Consider the following 15,792-nt stretch of genomic DNA (forward strand, 5'->3'; position numbering starts at 1 on the left):
ATGGATATCACACAAGTATCTGAAGCTAAATATTAGCAACTTACTGTAGGCTGAAAAAATATCTATTTTTTTTATGCTTAGAACTTCACCAAACAGAGAGCAATTATCAATCTTTATAGAGATACCTAGAGATACTTTCCCTATAAAGGAAATTTTATTCTTTTGCTGCTTTTTTTTTGTTTGTTTGTTTAATATAAGACCCTATGTTTGCCATCAAGTAGACAAATAGAGAGCAATCCTAATGAATTTAAACAATCTGTGTTTTGTTTTTTTAAAATCTTTGAAGTAAATAACACAAGCAATTTTTGTAAGAGTCAGGCAAGAAGACTTGGACTGAAATCTAACAAACTGAGATTATCACAAGAAATAGTCACAGAGTCAAAGGCAGGATGGAAAGAACTGGAAAAAAGTTAAGAGGAACAAAAGATTAAGGCTGTGGGAAATGGGCAGACTAATCTATTTCTAGAACAAAAATATTTACAAATGCAACTCACACTGCTCGAAAAAGAATTACTACAGTACTATAAAAACCACATACCCAAAATAAAGGAATACTTAATCTCCCTGCATTTGCATCATCACTGCAGCAAAAGCGCAAGAACTGTCTCCTATCTCATCGGTTCATAGAGAAATTAAGTTTGTAGAGCAGTGGATTCCAATAAGAAGCAAGATATGAAATTGCAGAAAGAAATTAATAGTTCTAGCTTCAAAGTAGGGTTTAAACAACGTTTAATCAAAAGAGCTAAAGACTGTACAATGACAAGCAAAATATGTTACAGTTGAATATTAAATAAGCAGCATTCCTTTATTATTTTTATTATTTTTGGAGGACCACAGAATGAAAACGTGTCATTAAAGTCAGGGATTTTTAATATCAGAAAGAAAATGAATGGAGTTATGGAAATGTAGAATCAGATGCTTTGCTTTGAACAGCCCACAGACAGTTTTAATAATGACAGATTCAGTCAAGCTGTGATAAAATTGGACTTTGATAACACTTGTAAACAGAAACAAAAACCGCAATAATATGAGACCATCTTCTAAGAAGTGTAGAATATCTGCATAATAGCACTAATAAGTGATTCTTCAGCTTGCTGCACTGTTCAGTTCAGTAAGAAACAGCGTGTGTGGAAATTAAAATATCTGATAAGGTCTCTAAAGATTTAGCAGGAGTTTTGTTATGTTTTTTTTTTATAAACAAGATCAAATAACAAGTGTGATAAGATGCAGTGCAAGTTATTCTCCAACTAACTTTACATCCTGATGCTTTACTTGAACTTAGCAGAGCTTATGAGTTCACAGTTCTCATTGCTTCTGCATATGCACAGAATTTGGATCCAGGCTCTGTCCCATTGCCTAGAAGCCAGAAGTGCAACCAGCTACTCTTCAGAAGCTTGTGACTTGGCCAAAATGCAGTGAATTTCAACTGAGACAGTGGAACACAGTAATTTATTTAAAAACAAAAACACAACAGTCCATTAACCACACCAAAGTCCTTAATTCCTGGGAGTGTTCCTCCATGAAAGCAAAAATATAACTAAAAATGTTAAATATTTTGGAAATTCTTGGAAAAATTTTTTCAGAAGAAAAGAAACTGAGACAGACAAAATACCAAATATCAAGATAAATGTATGATATTTGGGAAAGCTAAGATGTAACCACAGGATTTTGAAGAATAGATGTCAGATAATGTCAATATTATCTTCATATTACCACTGATTGTATGAGAAATATTCTGCATGAGCTTACCTATATGAAGACTAGGAACTATACAGCCAGCAAAAGCCCATATATCATAATATCCTAAAACCATTAGCTACTGATTATGACATAACTTTCAAATAGAAGCTATTTATGATAGTTTCCATTTTCTCATAATTTTCTGTAAGGGTATGGGCCAGTATTATTATTTTGGTAACATACAGTACTTACCTCAAAACAAGTCTTCATTATGCTGTGTGCGTTTAGGCCTTGCTCTACAAGCACTAGGTTGCTCACCTTAAGAAATCCTGTTACTGTTCTACAGCATATTATGATCAAACCAAATAATTCAGGTGGAACCTTTCTTGCATTCATGGGTCAAAAGACAAAGGAATATCATGTCTTTTTTCAACAGTAAATAATAGATCAATTTCTGCTAAGGTGCAGTGCTGATATTTGGAAGAAAAACACCTTTCCCTTCCCTTCTCTTTCCCTTCCTGTCAATCTTTTGTGGGCTTTTATCCAACATAAATGATTTGATGAATTCTGGATTTCCCTGTGGGACCTGCCTGTTATTCCCCTTCTCATTATCTCACAAACGAAGAAAGTCAGAATATACTGTGTCTCAAAATAAATTAAAAAAAAAAAAAAAAAAGAATAAACCTACTTTATACTGTTTTCCAAGGTGAATTATAAACGATATGAACATGAAACTGTGATAAAGTAATTTTTAAAGTATTTACTAGATATTGTTAATGAAACTCAGGCTATAAGCTTCCTTAACAGTAATTTCACTGTCATATGGATTGTTTCCAGCGATTATTTTTGCAGCCTAGGTTTTCAGCATCTGAGCTTTCAGACTCATTTAGTTATTGAGAGGGAGACAACAATTTCAGTGAATAAATTACAAAGGGAGCTGAGCATCCTGGCTAAATAATGAAACTTCATACTGATTTCCAGGGACATATATACTTCCCCAGCAAACTCCTAAATTTGCCCTGTAGATAAACCAGCTGGAAAGGTTCTACAGCAGGCACTCAGATGTACACCCTCTCTCAGACCATATGCTCCTTCCAACACCATATGGCCGTTGTGACAGGCCCAGATTAACCCAGTTTGTATGAACCCAAAACCCACATGTGGCACCTTTGCAGGCCATTTGAGCAACTCTTTAAATAAAAAAAAAAAATACCCACCTTCCCCCAAACACTGCTCCCATCCCCCCCCCAAAAAAAAACAAAAAAACAAACCAACAAAAAACAAACAAGTGAAACAACCCTACCACAAAAGACAACCCTGAAGTAAAACTCATAATGCAGACATTAGTTCTTAAAAAAATAAATAAATAAATAAAAAATGAGGGCGCTTCCAAATGAAATTCAAACTGTACTCCAGCTGCAACAGCTACAGAATTTAAAAGGATGTGACCAAATGTCTTTTCTTTTTTAAATAAGCAACCAATTTTGTTTCATGAATGAAAGCAGTGGTACATTCAGTATTTCTTTTGTAGATGCATTGACTCTTGCAATGTAATTATCTGCTTTGCTGACTTCACACATCCAAGCTTTTCTTCATGGCTGCTTTATATTAAGCAATTCACAAGAAATAGAAAATACCATAGAACACTTCTGCAATCAAATTTGCCATGACACTGTTAACTGTTTTTGTGCAATAGGAACTATGCTAATATACAGGCAGCTGGTAGAGAAGCTCTTATGGTTAAACAGACTATCATCTCTTTATCACTGGTTAAGCACACAACAATTCCTAAGGAGACAGACACTGGTAAGAAGCTTACCTCCCAACTGCCAGGATAGTCAGATTAATGGCACTGCAGTCACACCAAATCACCATGATTGTTACTTCACTTTTATGAAAGCCTTCTTTTGCTTGCTAGCTACATATTTTAAAACTGCCACAGCTTTTTTTTTGCTAAGAAAGGTAATAATAAAAAGCATAGAGAAGCTTCAAGTAAACATTTATACTTACTACTGTATTGAACTGCACTCCAAAGAATTCAATGGTAGAGGGTGAACTAAGGGCCTGGAGAGCACCGCAGCAAAACCAGAGCCCATGAGGAAGACTGGGAGTTTGTTAAGAGGATCTTTCAGACCGATAGAGCTCTGATTTCACATTAACCTAAGATCAAAGCATCAACAAGTTTATTAGGCTAGAGGCATCCAGAACACTTGTATAGAATATTTCCCCTAGAAGTCATGCCTTCTCCTTTGGAAAAGCACCATCCTGAGCCAGATTTGGACAAAACCAAACATTTTGAAGTATACTGGAGCATCTATGAAAACATACCTAAGTCAGCCTGTACAACAAGATCCTGAACCAACTGCCTTTAATGCTTGCAAAGGACAACTATTAGTAGTTCTGGTGTTGAATATCTTCTCTTAAGAAGACTCTTAAAGAAATGAGCACATAAGAGAATTTAGCACCAAACACATGATGACCCCTCTAAAAATATCTTGGCCTGCACTAACAATTGCAATGAAATCACCATAGCATCCTACTATGTTTAGAAATCCAGTCTGCTTGCTCCTGTGCAGCTTGCTACCACAGGTTTGTGTCTCCAGCCACAGCTTCTCTTCTTAGATCCCTTCCTCTTCATGAAAGCAACTTTAGGAACAATCAGAACTAGAACAACATGCTGAAAGCTTTAACAAGTCCCTGTTTTGTTGTTAGGAAATCAGTCCTAATTTTCTCCTCTCTGAGTACAGTGGATCCTGCAATGGCATGTAGCCACATTTGGGGAGGCACTGCTGCTGTTTACTTAGAAGTGCTGCACAGCCAAATAGCTGCAGCTATGCCTTCTTGTGACACATGACATGCTGCTCCAGATGGTGCTAATGGCAAGTGACCTAAAGTACATTTACCTCCCACTGTAAATCCACATCTGACTTTCCTTTCCTGAGGTAGTAACATTTTGGTGATAACATATGAATGCAAAATACATGCTTTTCAATAAGTGCTGAGGTGTTAAAGCTACATTTTCCAAAAGTCCTTAAGCATTGGGGACTTTGAGTGGTGTTTATGTATGTATAAATTCCTGAGAATTCTGTAAAGCTCCTATCTAGTATCCTCTAGACTCCTGGTTACCCTAGGAAGTCCCTGACTACTATTTAGAACAAAAGTTAATCTGCTTTAAAATACCAGCTGAAATTCCTGAAGCATCATCCACTAAACTAGATGAATTGACAGGAGATATTTGTTTATTTTCACAGCAGCCAAAAAGCGATTCTGAGAAGACAGAAAAAAAAAAATATGAATGATAGCTGGATAAGTATTATAGCTACTGAATAAGAAAAGAGAAAACAATTTGTAAAAAATTGTTTTGTTTTTAATTTTAACTACCTGCTAGCTTATATATAAATAACCTGTAAACATCTATAGTTTTTTCTACTAGTATATTGTTATCTGTCTTGCTATACAAGATGCAGCAATCTGGTTAAAGCCGACATGAAAATGAACCTGCATAGATGCAGCAGAATAACACATCAAAAAACTGTCCTTATAAATTATATGCTTTTTCATCTCAAGATTTTATCATTTCTCTTCTCCTTTCTCCAATTCATTAAAACATCATAATACATATAATACATAATACATAATACATAATACATATACCACATTGCAGGCTTATATCAGAACAATAAATAGACCCATAAAACAACAAGACACTGAAAAAGCAAAACAATCAAATGTACTTGATAAATAGGGGGAAAAAACTCCCAAAACATACACGATTAACAGCCATCAAACTCTTGACATACCTCCACATCACGCTTCCTAGTTCTTTAGGTTCTCAGTTTCAGAATAAAGTTTCCCTGACATCACGCTGGGCTCTGAACTTACAAACCATCCACCAGAGCAAAACCCTAACATGGTTGGATCTGTTACTAATCATTCACATATATACTCTGTTCACCTGTGAGTTAAACTACATTGTCAGTGCATAGCTTTAGGAGTCAGAGGTGTGGACTATCACAGGTGTTTTTAATATAATGCTGGCAGAAAGCTTCAGAGGAAAACGTGGTTGAAGGGTGAATGCAGGTACAAATGCCACCTGTCGTACCCAGCACATGAAGCATTTTCTTCCTCGTGACTCTGTTAAGAGATGGTGAAGTCTTTCCTGCTTTTTTTTTGTTGTTGTTCATAGCAGCCTTATCTTTTTTGCTATTGTAGGGACTACAAATTACTTCTGATGAGCTGCATGACAATAAGTTCTGATATTGACATCCAGAAGCTTTAAAGCCAATAGCTGCATAAACTAAAAACCATACCAGATGATGACAGTGAGTCAGTGGGCCATTTAGAAAAAATACAATACGTTGTGAAAGATAAAATTCAGTCAGCGTACTTTCTGTTTAAAGTTGTTTTGTGTTGGTTTTCTATTCTGTATGACCAGAGGGTGTTTTATTATGTAAGCCACATACATAAATTATGCCTTAAATTTCTTTGGTTTGGTTTGCCTCATATTTTTTCTATTATTATCCATGAGACACGGCAGGTAATAGCATTCATATGTTGGCAAAAATATTTTTTTATACTGAAAATTGTGATGCATAGTAGTTCTAATACTTGGTATATGTTATGGCACAGCTCTTTTCTGTTAGTAACCTGCATTGTGTCCCAAAACTGTATAATTTGGTATAAAAGTACTTCATCATGACTTTTTCAACTACATAATTTCATGTCCCGGAATGGCAAAGTGGGGGAATGCAATCTCCAGAAAATTAACATGGAATTCCAGGTTGTTAAGAGCAGCTAGCATGCGTCCTGTGTGCCCTATCAGAACCTCATCATCCAAGCAGAAGCAAAATGATACTGCCTGTACATTCTACGTCTATTCGTGTCTGTCCACAGGAAATTTTTTAACCTCTGGCCTGGAATACAATAATCTCCATTTTAGTATTGGTTTACATAAATCCCAATTTCTCCTCTGAAATGTGCACTACAGAGAATATGCACTTATTTACAATATGTAAAGTATCTAATCAATTAGTAGAATAGACAGTTGGCAGAAATATTAACCTAGATCAAATGTTACTAAGTATAAAATGTTAAGCCTGCAAACTCTGTATTTTGCAGTTGGGTAGGGTTTAATGCCCAGCTCCTTCCATATTACAGGCTGTACAGAGACACAGTGAGACTGTAGTGTTGTCTATGGTAGTTAGCTAAGTTGTTGAAACTCACAAAAAACATTTATTCTGAAATACAAACACTGACTTTTCAAATATGTGGCCAAATTTTTACTTGTGGTCTAGAACTCTCTTCATATGTACACTCAGAGTGTTTCAGAGACTTCTGCTGAGTACCTCTTATCAAATTTCTCACCCTTTGCACACTGATATCTGATCAGACCTTCTGCCCCACGTCTGCATTCTCTAATCACAAGATAGCCTCAGAGTTCTAGAAAATAGGCTTTGTGTTTGTTTCACTCAGGAAGAAAGTGGAAAGACATTTTCATCTTCATACTATTTAAAGAAATGTTTACATTTACAGGAATGTTTCTGTTTATTTACAGTATTAGGAGATACTGTCGTAACAAAACTTGCAATGTATGTCTACCTGTCATTTTATGGGAGGGAAAGAAAACCTGCACACAAAACTAGTATTTAATCCATAACCACTAGAACTAAATAGCAGTTCTAATGATGAGAAGATATCACATATGCTTTAGGAGGGGAAGAAATCAGTTTCAGTATCAGCCACTACAGCACCAAATAACCACTGGCAAGTCACCGCTTCTTCCCACCTGCAGCTTATGAACAGATGCACCCAATTGAAGGCTGACTCCTATTACATCCTTCTCACTTTGTATTACTGTTAGTGCACTATGATACAAACAAGAGGCAATCAAGGGCTCATCAGTGATAAGAGAACTAAAGGACTATAATTTTTTTACAGGAACAACACAATCTCATTTAAGATGCTTTATTAATTGTATTTAATTAAATAATATATTAAAATAAATCTGAACCTCCTCTCTAAAACAGCTCCACAAACAGCAGCTACTTTCACCTCTTACTAGAATAATGTCCATGAAAGGCCCTGAGACTAATTCCACCACATGGGTTTATATATGAAGCATTTTACTCCATCATAATTTTGAAGACTTAAAGTTGCTGCAATACTAGAAAGCTCGATTTGATTTCCATGTGTAAAGTCTAGCTGTAATGGATGTTATAAACCAAAGGATAGTCAGCTTCCTTCTGTATCTTCTCCACATCATTACTGACAGCAGAGAACTGACTCGTGACCTAAAGCAGTGAAAGGCAATACGCCAGCTGTGACGATGGAGGCACCAGCACACAGCACTCCTGCAGCAGCAAGGGTAGCTAAAGTGAATCTCCCCAAATTAACACCAGCAGCATTTTAAGCCACCCCAATATGTACCACTTATGAATTACAGCCCTAAGTGATTTTTTAGTCAATATTAACGTATTGACAATTTTCAAACAAAATCATTTGTGTGCACACTGAAGCAGTATAAATTCTGCAAGTTTATTGCATGTCCACACTAGTATTGTCTTAAACCATTTCATTTTCTGTGCTATGTCCTTAATCGTGTACTCAAATGTCAGTTTCTGGCACAACTCCAGAAGGGAAAAAAGTTTAAACATTGTGAAATTGAGTGTTGAATTATGTGTTTCAAACTAAGTTACCAAGCTCTGGAAATTTCTGTTAGGTACTAACAGCTGCTAGACCTCCCTGCATCTGTGCCAAGGGAATTAAAAAGTTGGCTAAAAACGTAAAATACAGAAAATTATACATTTCTAATGTAAAGAATACTTGAGTAGCTTTATCTGAAACAGAAAACATTAATTTCTTTCCAAGAATTGTCAAATATTACTGTTTTAAAGTCCCTGCACTTCAGAATGTCAAGAATGTCATTATCCATATTCCTGGTGTTCTGCCAGTAGGAGATCTGGCAAAGGACTCTGATGTGCTCTTTTTAATTCAAGGCCCTCTGCTGCAAAGATCTCCCACAGAGAAGTATTTATAAACCATGTATCTCCTCCTCCTCCACAAAAATATTGCCAGACCTTCATGCTCTTGCCTTACAAATATTCATTATTTTCTTCTGCCTTTGCAAGGCACACAACTGACTGAGGCTCGTTTGGACTCGAGGAGCAGTAGTGCTCCTCACGTGAAGATTCAAGAATGGTTTCAGTGTCATTTCATCCTGTGTCACTGTCCCAGCAGAAGGGTCAGCCCCTTTCTTGCTGCTTTTGGATTCTGCTTTGCTTCATACCTGGTTCTGGCATGAAGGCTCTGCTCCTCTCCTGTTACATCCCATGTCTCTGGGATATCATCTGATTTTTAACACAATCCCTCTCACTTTATTTTTTTTTCTTCCTTATGCGCTGATACCTTAATTTTTGGATAGCAGAGTTTTCCAAACAGAAAATTTATCATTGCAAAATTGAATTAAGAGTCCTCATAAGAAAAGGCAAATATGTTACGACCAATTTCACCCTCATCTCAAAGCTGAATTGTTAGCAAATTTAAAAAAAAAAAAAGTACCATCCCTGAGCCAGGAAGCAAAGGGGAAAGATAAAACATGACAGTGAGGATACCAGTAAAGGTGTAAAATGATGCAATGAGACAGACAGTGAACTTACGTGCTAACAGCGAGAAGCTGTGAAAATATTTGTTAAGTTTGCATGTAATTTATAACATGCTATCTTTTCTTTGGAGACCAAGAGTGCAATCTTTGAACTGAGGAATTAACAAGTGGCTCCCTCTACAGATATGAGAATGCTATCAGTACTTGTATTTCCAGAAACTTTTAAATGGTTTTATCACCATCAGAGGCACAGTAAAATTAAAGAATCAAAACATACAGAGTTTGAATTTATCTTCCAAATTTGTTTTAAAGAGTGGGGGGAGGGGTCTATGCCTAAAAGCTTTCCTCTTAAAGTTAATAAATTGAAGACTAAATATTTCAAATAATGCTTGTTCATTCAGTAGCTAGGCAGCAGAACTAGCTTACTTTGGGCTTGAACCACAGTACAGACAAAAAATGAATTAGTCTATTCCAGCACAAATCTGGTATTATTGGAGAATAGTTTCTATTTTTTTATTAAAAACTTAACTTTTTTTTTTTTTTTTAGTTTTCAGTGCATGGAAAAAAACATTCCTTAAACTACTAAAATTCAAGTGAAGACTGAGAAAAGGGAAACAACGTATTCAAAAAATGTCTCATGTTCAAAACAAGTTACCTTTTAACTGCCATTAAAAATTATATAATGCAACCTTGCAGAATTTAGATATAAATGCAAACAGCAAAACTTGGCTTATTGCACACAGCTCTGAAACTTCAACAGTACAATGGAACACCATTCATAAACAAGTTCATACACAGAAAGATAAAAAATGCTCATATCTAAAATCCATCTTTTTTTTTTTTAAATTCATCATTATTATTTTTGCTTGAGCAATACAGTATTTTAGTGTGTCCGTAGAATTACTTCCCAATATAGATGCACAGAATTGAGCACAGTAAAAATACTTTGGATGTGGCTGCCAGGGCCTTGGGTTCATATTTTTTGATAAAAGGAAGAAATTGAACATTGAGAGATGCATCTGGTTTTGTAACCATACTCCTCCTGATAACAGAATCCGCTACCAAAGTCTCCACAGTTTCACACAGCACAGTAGGTAGTGTTTGAACTTGCAAGGTAATTATTATTTTAAATATCATTTATTAGAATAACAGGACATGTGCATGAATTGCAGTGGAGCTACAAGCGTCCTAAAAATCAGAACCATTCAGAACGTAAATCAGACCCAGATCTAAAGATGGCACTGGATGCAGCTACAGAAATAATCCAGTGAGAAAGGCATTCGTAGCAAACGCAGTCCATGAGCTTGTGAAACAGAAGAAAACACTGTCAGAATTAGAAAGACAATGCATGATTCACTGTTTCTCATGGAACTTTCTCAGGCACTTTCTCTGCTGTTGCAAAGGGCATTTCAGAAATGCTCTTCCAAAAACCTAACTGCCCTAATATGGCACTGACAGAAAAATGAAAAGCAGCACCACCAGCACTGAATACTAGGACTTATTTGTAGCTTTTCTTACAATGTGAGTAAGACCACCTATATTACATAAAGTCAATCTTAAAATGTAGAGAACAAACTTCTTTTGACAGTAAACTCTTGAATTTACCACAAATCTCATACCCATAACCAGAAGACAGTCTGAAGAGTTTATCCTGAAGATGATTCTATAAAATATTAAGGGATGGAAGAGGACAAATTTGCACCGCTCATTCATAGGAAATAGTTCCTGTTATTTGCCATTCAAAACAATGCTTCTAATTAAGATTTTTTTTTTTAATTAGCACAGAAAGGGAGAAAAATGTGATCATTATCAAAACATTTCCATTTTGGTTCTGTCCTGGGGGAGTGCTGGGAAGTCATGTGTGTCTCTATGGACTGTAAACCAGGAACAGCCAGTGGAGCTAGAGTGACACTGAAATGTAGAACTTATATGTAATTTGATTAAGTGCAGCTGTGTGGTTATGTTTCCTTCAGCAAAGGTTGAATAGCACAATGTGTGCTTTAAGAACAGAATTTAGAGAAAGAGATGAAGATTGCAATATACACATATTCTCACATTGGCACCTAAAAATAAAAATGTATGAGGCCAGGATACATGAGTGAAAAAACTGTGCTCAGACATGAACACAGCTCTAGATGATTTAGGGGGCCTATAGTTAACACCAGTCCAAACATAACAAATAGAGAAGCCATTTCCCTTTAAAACCAAGCACAAACAAAGTCCCCAGACCACATTGGGGTTCTGTCTACACTTGAATAAGTAACCGTGACTTTGAAGTAATTCATCTATTCTTGATTAAATCCAAACATGAATATTTATTTTGGAATAAGAACATAATACTTAACATTTTTCAGGCGTAGCTCAATCACTCAGGACAAGAAAAACAAACCCCCAGATCTCAGCTTTCAGTTGTGGCAAAGCAATTTATACCAATAGAGGTCTTCCCGCATGGGGATGTAAAAATATTGAATCCCATCTCCTTCAACAGATTTCTACAGTGTTTACATAGTATTAAATCATAGACATAACAGGAAACGCATTCTGTAAAAAACAGAAGAGTTCTGACACCCCTTGCTTTGTGTGTAGGCTGCTCAGCATAGCGGCGTACCTGCAGCTTACCACCTCAGTTTAGCACTGGCATGATGACACCCTGTTGGGGCCATCAGTGCAGACAGAATGGTGGATGGAAGCTCACTTAAAACACATCTATTGCAGTGCTGCCCTGCGCGTGGCTGAGGGGGGGTGGGGGTGCCTTGTGCTCCACCATCCCCTGCCAGTTTCCTACCAATCTTGCATCTGTGTCTGCTGCCCAGACTGCCACACAAGCTTGCAAAGCCTTCTGCTAAGCAGAATATCAGCCTTTCTTTCTGCTTCCTCACCTCCTTTTTCCCATCCTCCTCACAACAGCTCACCTAAAGTGAAACAAGATGGACACCCTTTGAGGCTGCGCAGCAACAGGGCTACCTTGGAGCTAGCAGCAGTGATAGCAGCTGAGGAAAAGCCCTCTTATCAGCACTGCACATTGCCTGCACAACAGATACCGTGGTGGGATAAGGAGGATGGATAGAGCAAGCTGTTACCGTGGTAAGGCCCTCAGGAGTATGGCATTCGGTGTGAGGTATGTCAGGTCTTCCTTGTGCCACAGCATCTCTCTTTGACAAGTGAGAATGATTGAACTGAACATCTACATGAAAATTTTTAGTTGATGAGAAAAAAAAAAAATCAAATATTCTCTCTGTCAACTCTGTTATGTCTCAGGAATTAACTTCCTTGTTTTCCTTCTTTTGCACTCATTAAAATCTGAGATTTCTCTCAGATATGAGAGAAAAAAAAAAAAAAAGGGAATTACTTCATATATGTTCTCCAAAATGACCTTCAGTGTGCTCATTCTCTGTGTTAGACAAAAGACCAGCTACAATTATTTTTGCTTACCATCGATCAACTTTGTTCTTTCACAGGAAAAATAACATATGGTCCTCTACCCTATACTCAGTGAGTTACCTGCTGCCACAGCAAACTGGTCAGTGGACATACATAATGCCTCAGTATGTGTTAATGTCTGAAGGAAAACTTGGTTTTGCTCTGTTCCTTCCTATAAGACTCTTCGTGATGATTTTACCTACTCAATAGTAAGGTTTTCATCATAGGTTTTTTAAATTTGTTTTTTCATCGAAGAACAGCTTTCCCACCTATCACAATATTTTTTTTTAAATTCAGATTTTTCTGTCATCATACAATTCAGCATTAGGAGATATGCTAGAATTTAGCAAAAAATACCATAATCTAGTTCACATTTTCAAACTCATAGGATTTTTCTTCTAGGTACAGTCAACTCTTTTCCAAGATGATGGGAGAGGCTCTTGGAACACAAAAGGAATTTGGGCCAGTAGGAAGAAAAAAAAAAAAAAATACTGTCTTTGGTAAAATGTTTTCTGGTATCTCCTATTTAGCGTTTGGGATACCAGAAAACACTGTACCAAAGACAGTTAATATTAGCTAAGGTCAGCAGGAATGACAAATTCGGATTCACTATTGGTGCAAGACTTGCTTGCAAAACTACATCACTCACTATACACTTCTTTTACCAGCACAGAAACCAGTAACAAGTGTGAGCTATGTGGGAACTGTAGCGTGGCAGAAAGAGTAGCCAGCTCCAAGATCACAGAGTCTGCTGGTACTAAACTTGGCACGCTCAGAATGCCATGGGTATCTAAACTGCATTCTTTGCTACACAAGGCTTAGAGCCCAACTAAATAACAGTTACATGTTATGACACAGACAACTACTTGAATGTACTCAAGTAGTTGTGATATTTTATTCTTTAGTACGGAGCTGGGTAATTACAATCATATAACATAGTTTTTATTACTTATTGCTGGGTATTTCATTATTATTAAATGATTGCTGGTAAACTCGGGGCTATTCTATTCAGGCAGAAGTAGTTATACCTACCTACAATTCTGAATATCTTAGCCTGGAAAACAGGACATTTCTGAGCAGGATCAAAGAAATACTCCTTTTACCTTCCAATTTCAATGGAAATATCTTAAATTGAAAGCTGTACCATCTCAGAAAATCAATTAATTCTAAGCATCACAAACGTTTCTATTTATATTCAGACTTAGAAAGGGATAATTTTTCGTTTGGACTTTACCTTTTGCTTTGCTCGTTTCATTCTAAGAATTTTATACGCTAAATAAAGGAGCATCACAGACAAACTTTCATGCATAGAAAAGCAGATTTTTTTTTTTTCCCCATTAAAAAATCCTAACAAAAAAAAATTGTTTTGATGAGCTTTCAGTGATGGTGGTTCCAACAAGGCTTTCTCAGCTCTTCTTGATGCAGTCCAGTTCTGTTGCGCACTGAGAGAGGATTTTGTGGCTGTTCATAGAGCAAGCAAGCTCGTAGGGAATCAGGAACAAGTGAAAACAAAACAGAAAAACAGTGATGATTTTGTTCAAAGCATAGATGAGATGCAATCACGTGTTCTTTTACCATAGACATAATATTGCAAAAGCTCCATCCACTTTCTTCAAGGAATATTGAGACCATAGTGACAATGGTTGGAGCTGGTGCCTAAAACTCAAACCTGGAGGCAGAACAGAACCTAAAAAAAAAAAAATAAAAAAATAGAAAACAACCTGTGGCCTCACTGGGATTCATTTCACAAGAATGTCAGATTAGACAGCTTGCTTTAATATCCATAAATGCCACAGAAACCAGTTGTCTAGTCTGTACTCCTGGGAAAAAGCAGTTAGATGACAGGTTTTAGAGCTACTATTCCCAGCAATGCTTCTTACATCATGCAAAAGTAATCAACTACTACTCTGCTGAGACTTGACACTACATTCCTCTTAAATTCTTTTCAAATTGGATGTTTAGCTCAGAAAAGAGCAGTGCATTAGCATTTACTGGTATTAATGCAGCCCTTCAATCCATCGATAGCTAGTGAAGAGTTTACTCTTCCCTGTCTCTCCCTCGCTGGATGTAGTCAACGCGGTGCTTATCTTCAGCTGTCTGTGCAGTCATACTCTTATCTTCATCTTCTTCATTCCTTGTGAGAGTTGAAAATAAAAATGTATTTTTTTTTTTACTTGCACTTCCACTTTACATGATTAATTTCAGTTTTGAGTATACTACTAAGCAAAGAAGATATAGAATAGTCTGTACTGGTCTTAGCTCATTTTCCTAATTTTCCTTATTTAGCTTCAGTAGGGACAGAGTTGCTTTTCTTCACAGTGCCTGGTATAATACTGTTTTGGTTGTTTTGGTTTTAGGAAAAAAACAGTGTTGATAGCACTGATGTCTCTAATTGTTGCTGAGCAGCTGTACAGTCAAGGATGTTTCAGTTTTCTCTGCCTCTCATGCTGACATCTTGCAGAATGAAAGTTTGGAAAACTGGGGGAGTTGAACTGAGTGACCTGCTGCTGCTCAGGGACCATCTGCTAACTTGGTGAGTGGTAATCACTTGTGCATCACCTGTTATAAATATAATTATTGTAACAAATATCATTTTCTCCTCTTCCTTTTTAGTTTTTATCTCAACCCCTGAGTTCTACTTTTTTTTTTTTTTTTTTTTTTTTTTTTTAAAATAATTCTCCTCCCATCTCACTTGGAAGGGGGAGAGCATGCAAACAACTGTGTGGTACTTAACTACCACACAGGTTAAACCACAACACTTCTGGAAGAGCTGCTTAGAAGCTGATCAAAAGTTTCTCCATCTCACTCTGATGCAATACTAAGCAGAATTACCAAATTCAGCATCCTTTTCCTCCTCAGGATTCTACCCCTCTTACGTGGAAATCCTTAACTGATTGCAACTTACTCCCCTACAGCTCATTAAAACACCCTCTCAGATCAGCACTGACTGGCTTCAGAGACCTATCTAAGATTCTGTGAGGACAGACCTTGCTTATCATACAGGATTTATTAGTTGAGCATTACTTTTTTGCAGATGTGCTGGTAAGAATAACTTTACTCACCTGGCCAGATCTATGAAATTGTCCACTCGG

The 15,792-nt window shown here is 36.7% G+C and overlaps 1 long non-coding RNA gene across 9 annotated transcripts in view; it reads left to right on the plus strand.

The window, feature by feature from the left end:
- LOC128081897 (uncharacterized) overlaps nt 1-15,792 on the plus strand; it is a 62,756-nt gene that overhangs the window by 37,998 nt on the left and 8,966 nt on the right. For 6 of the 9 annotated variants that reach the window (XR_008207447.1, XR_008207449.1, XR_008207442.1 and 3 more), the window contains one exon: nt 12,188-15,233. This is a non-coding gene — a long non-coding RNA (uncharacterized LOC128081897). Of the gene's footprint in view, nt 1-8,398; nt 15,234-15,792 lie in introns of all 9 variants that reach the window. The other 3 variants (XR_008207445.1, XR_008207450.1, XR_008207448.1) reach the window with 3 other exon arrangements.

Source organism: Tympanuchus pallidicinctus, unplaced genomic scaffold, assembly GCF_026119805.1.
Source record: "Tympanuchus pallidicinctus isolate F22 unplaced genomic scaffold, pur_lepc_1.0 scaffold22, whole genome shotgun sequence".
Classification (NCBI taxonomy): Eukaryota; Metazoa; Chordata; class Aves; order Galliformes; family Phasianidae; genus Tympanuchus; species Tympanuchus pallidicinctus.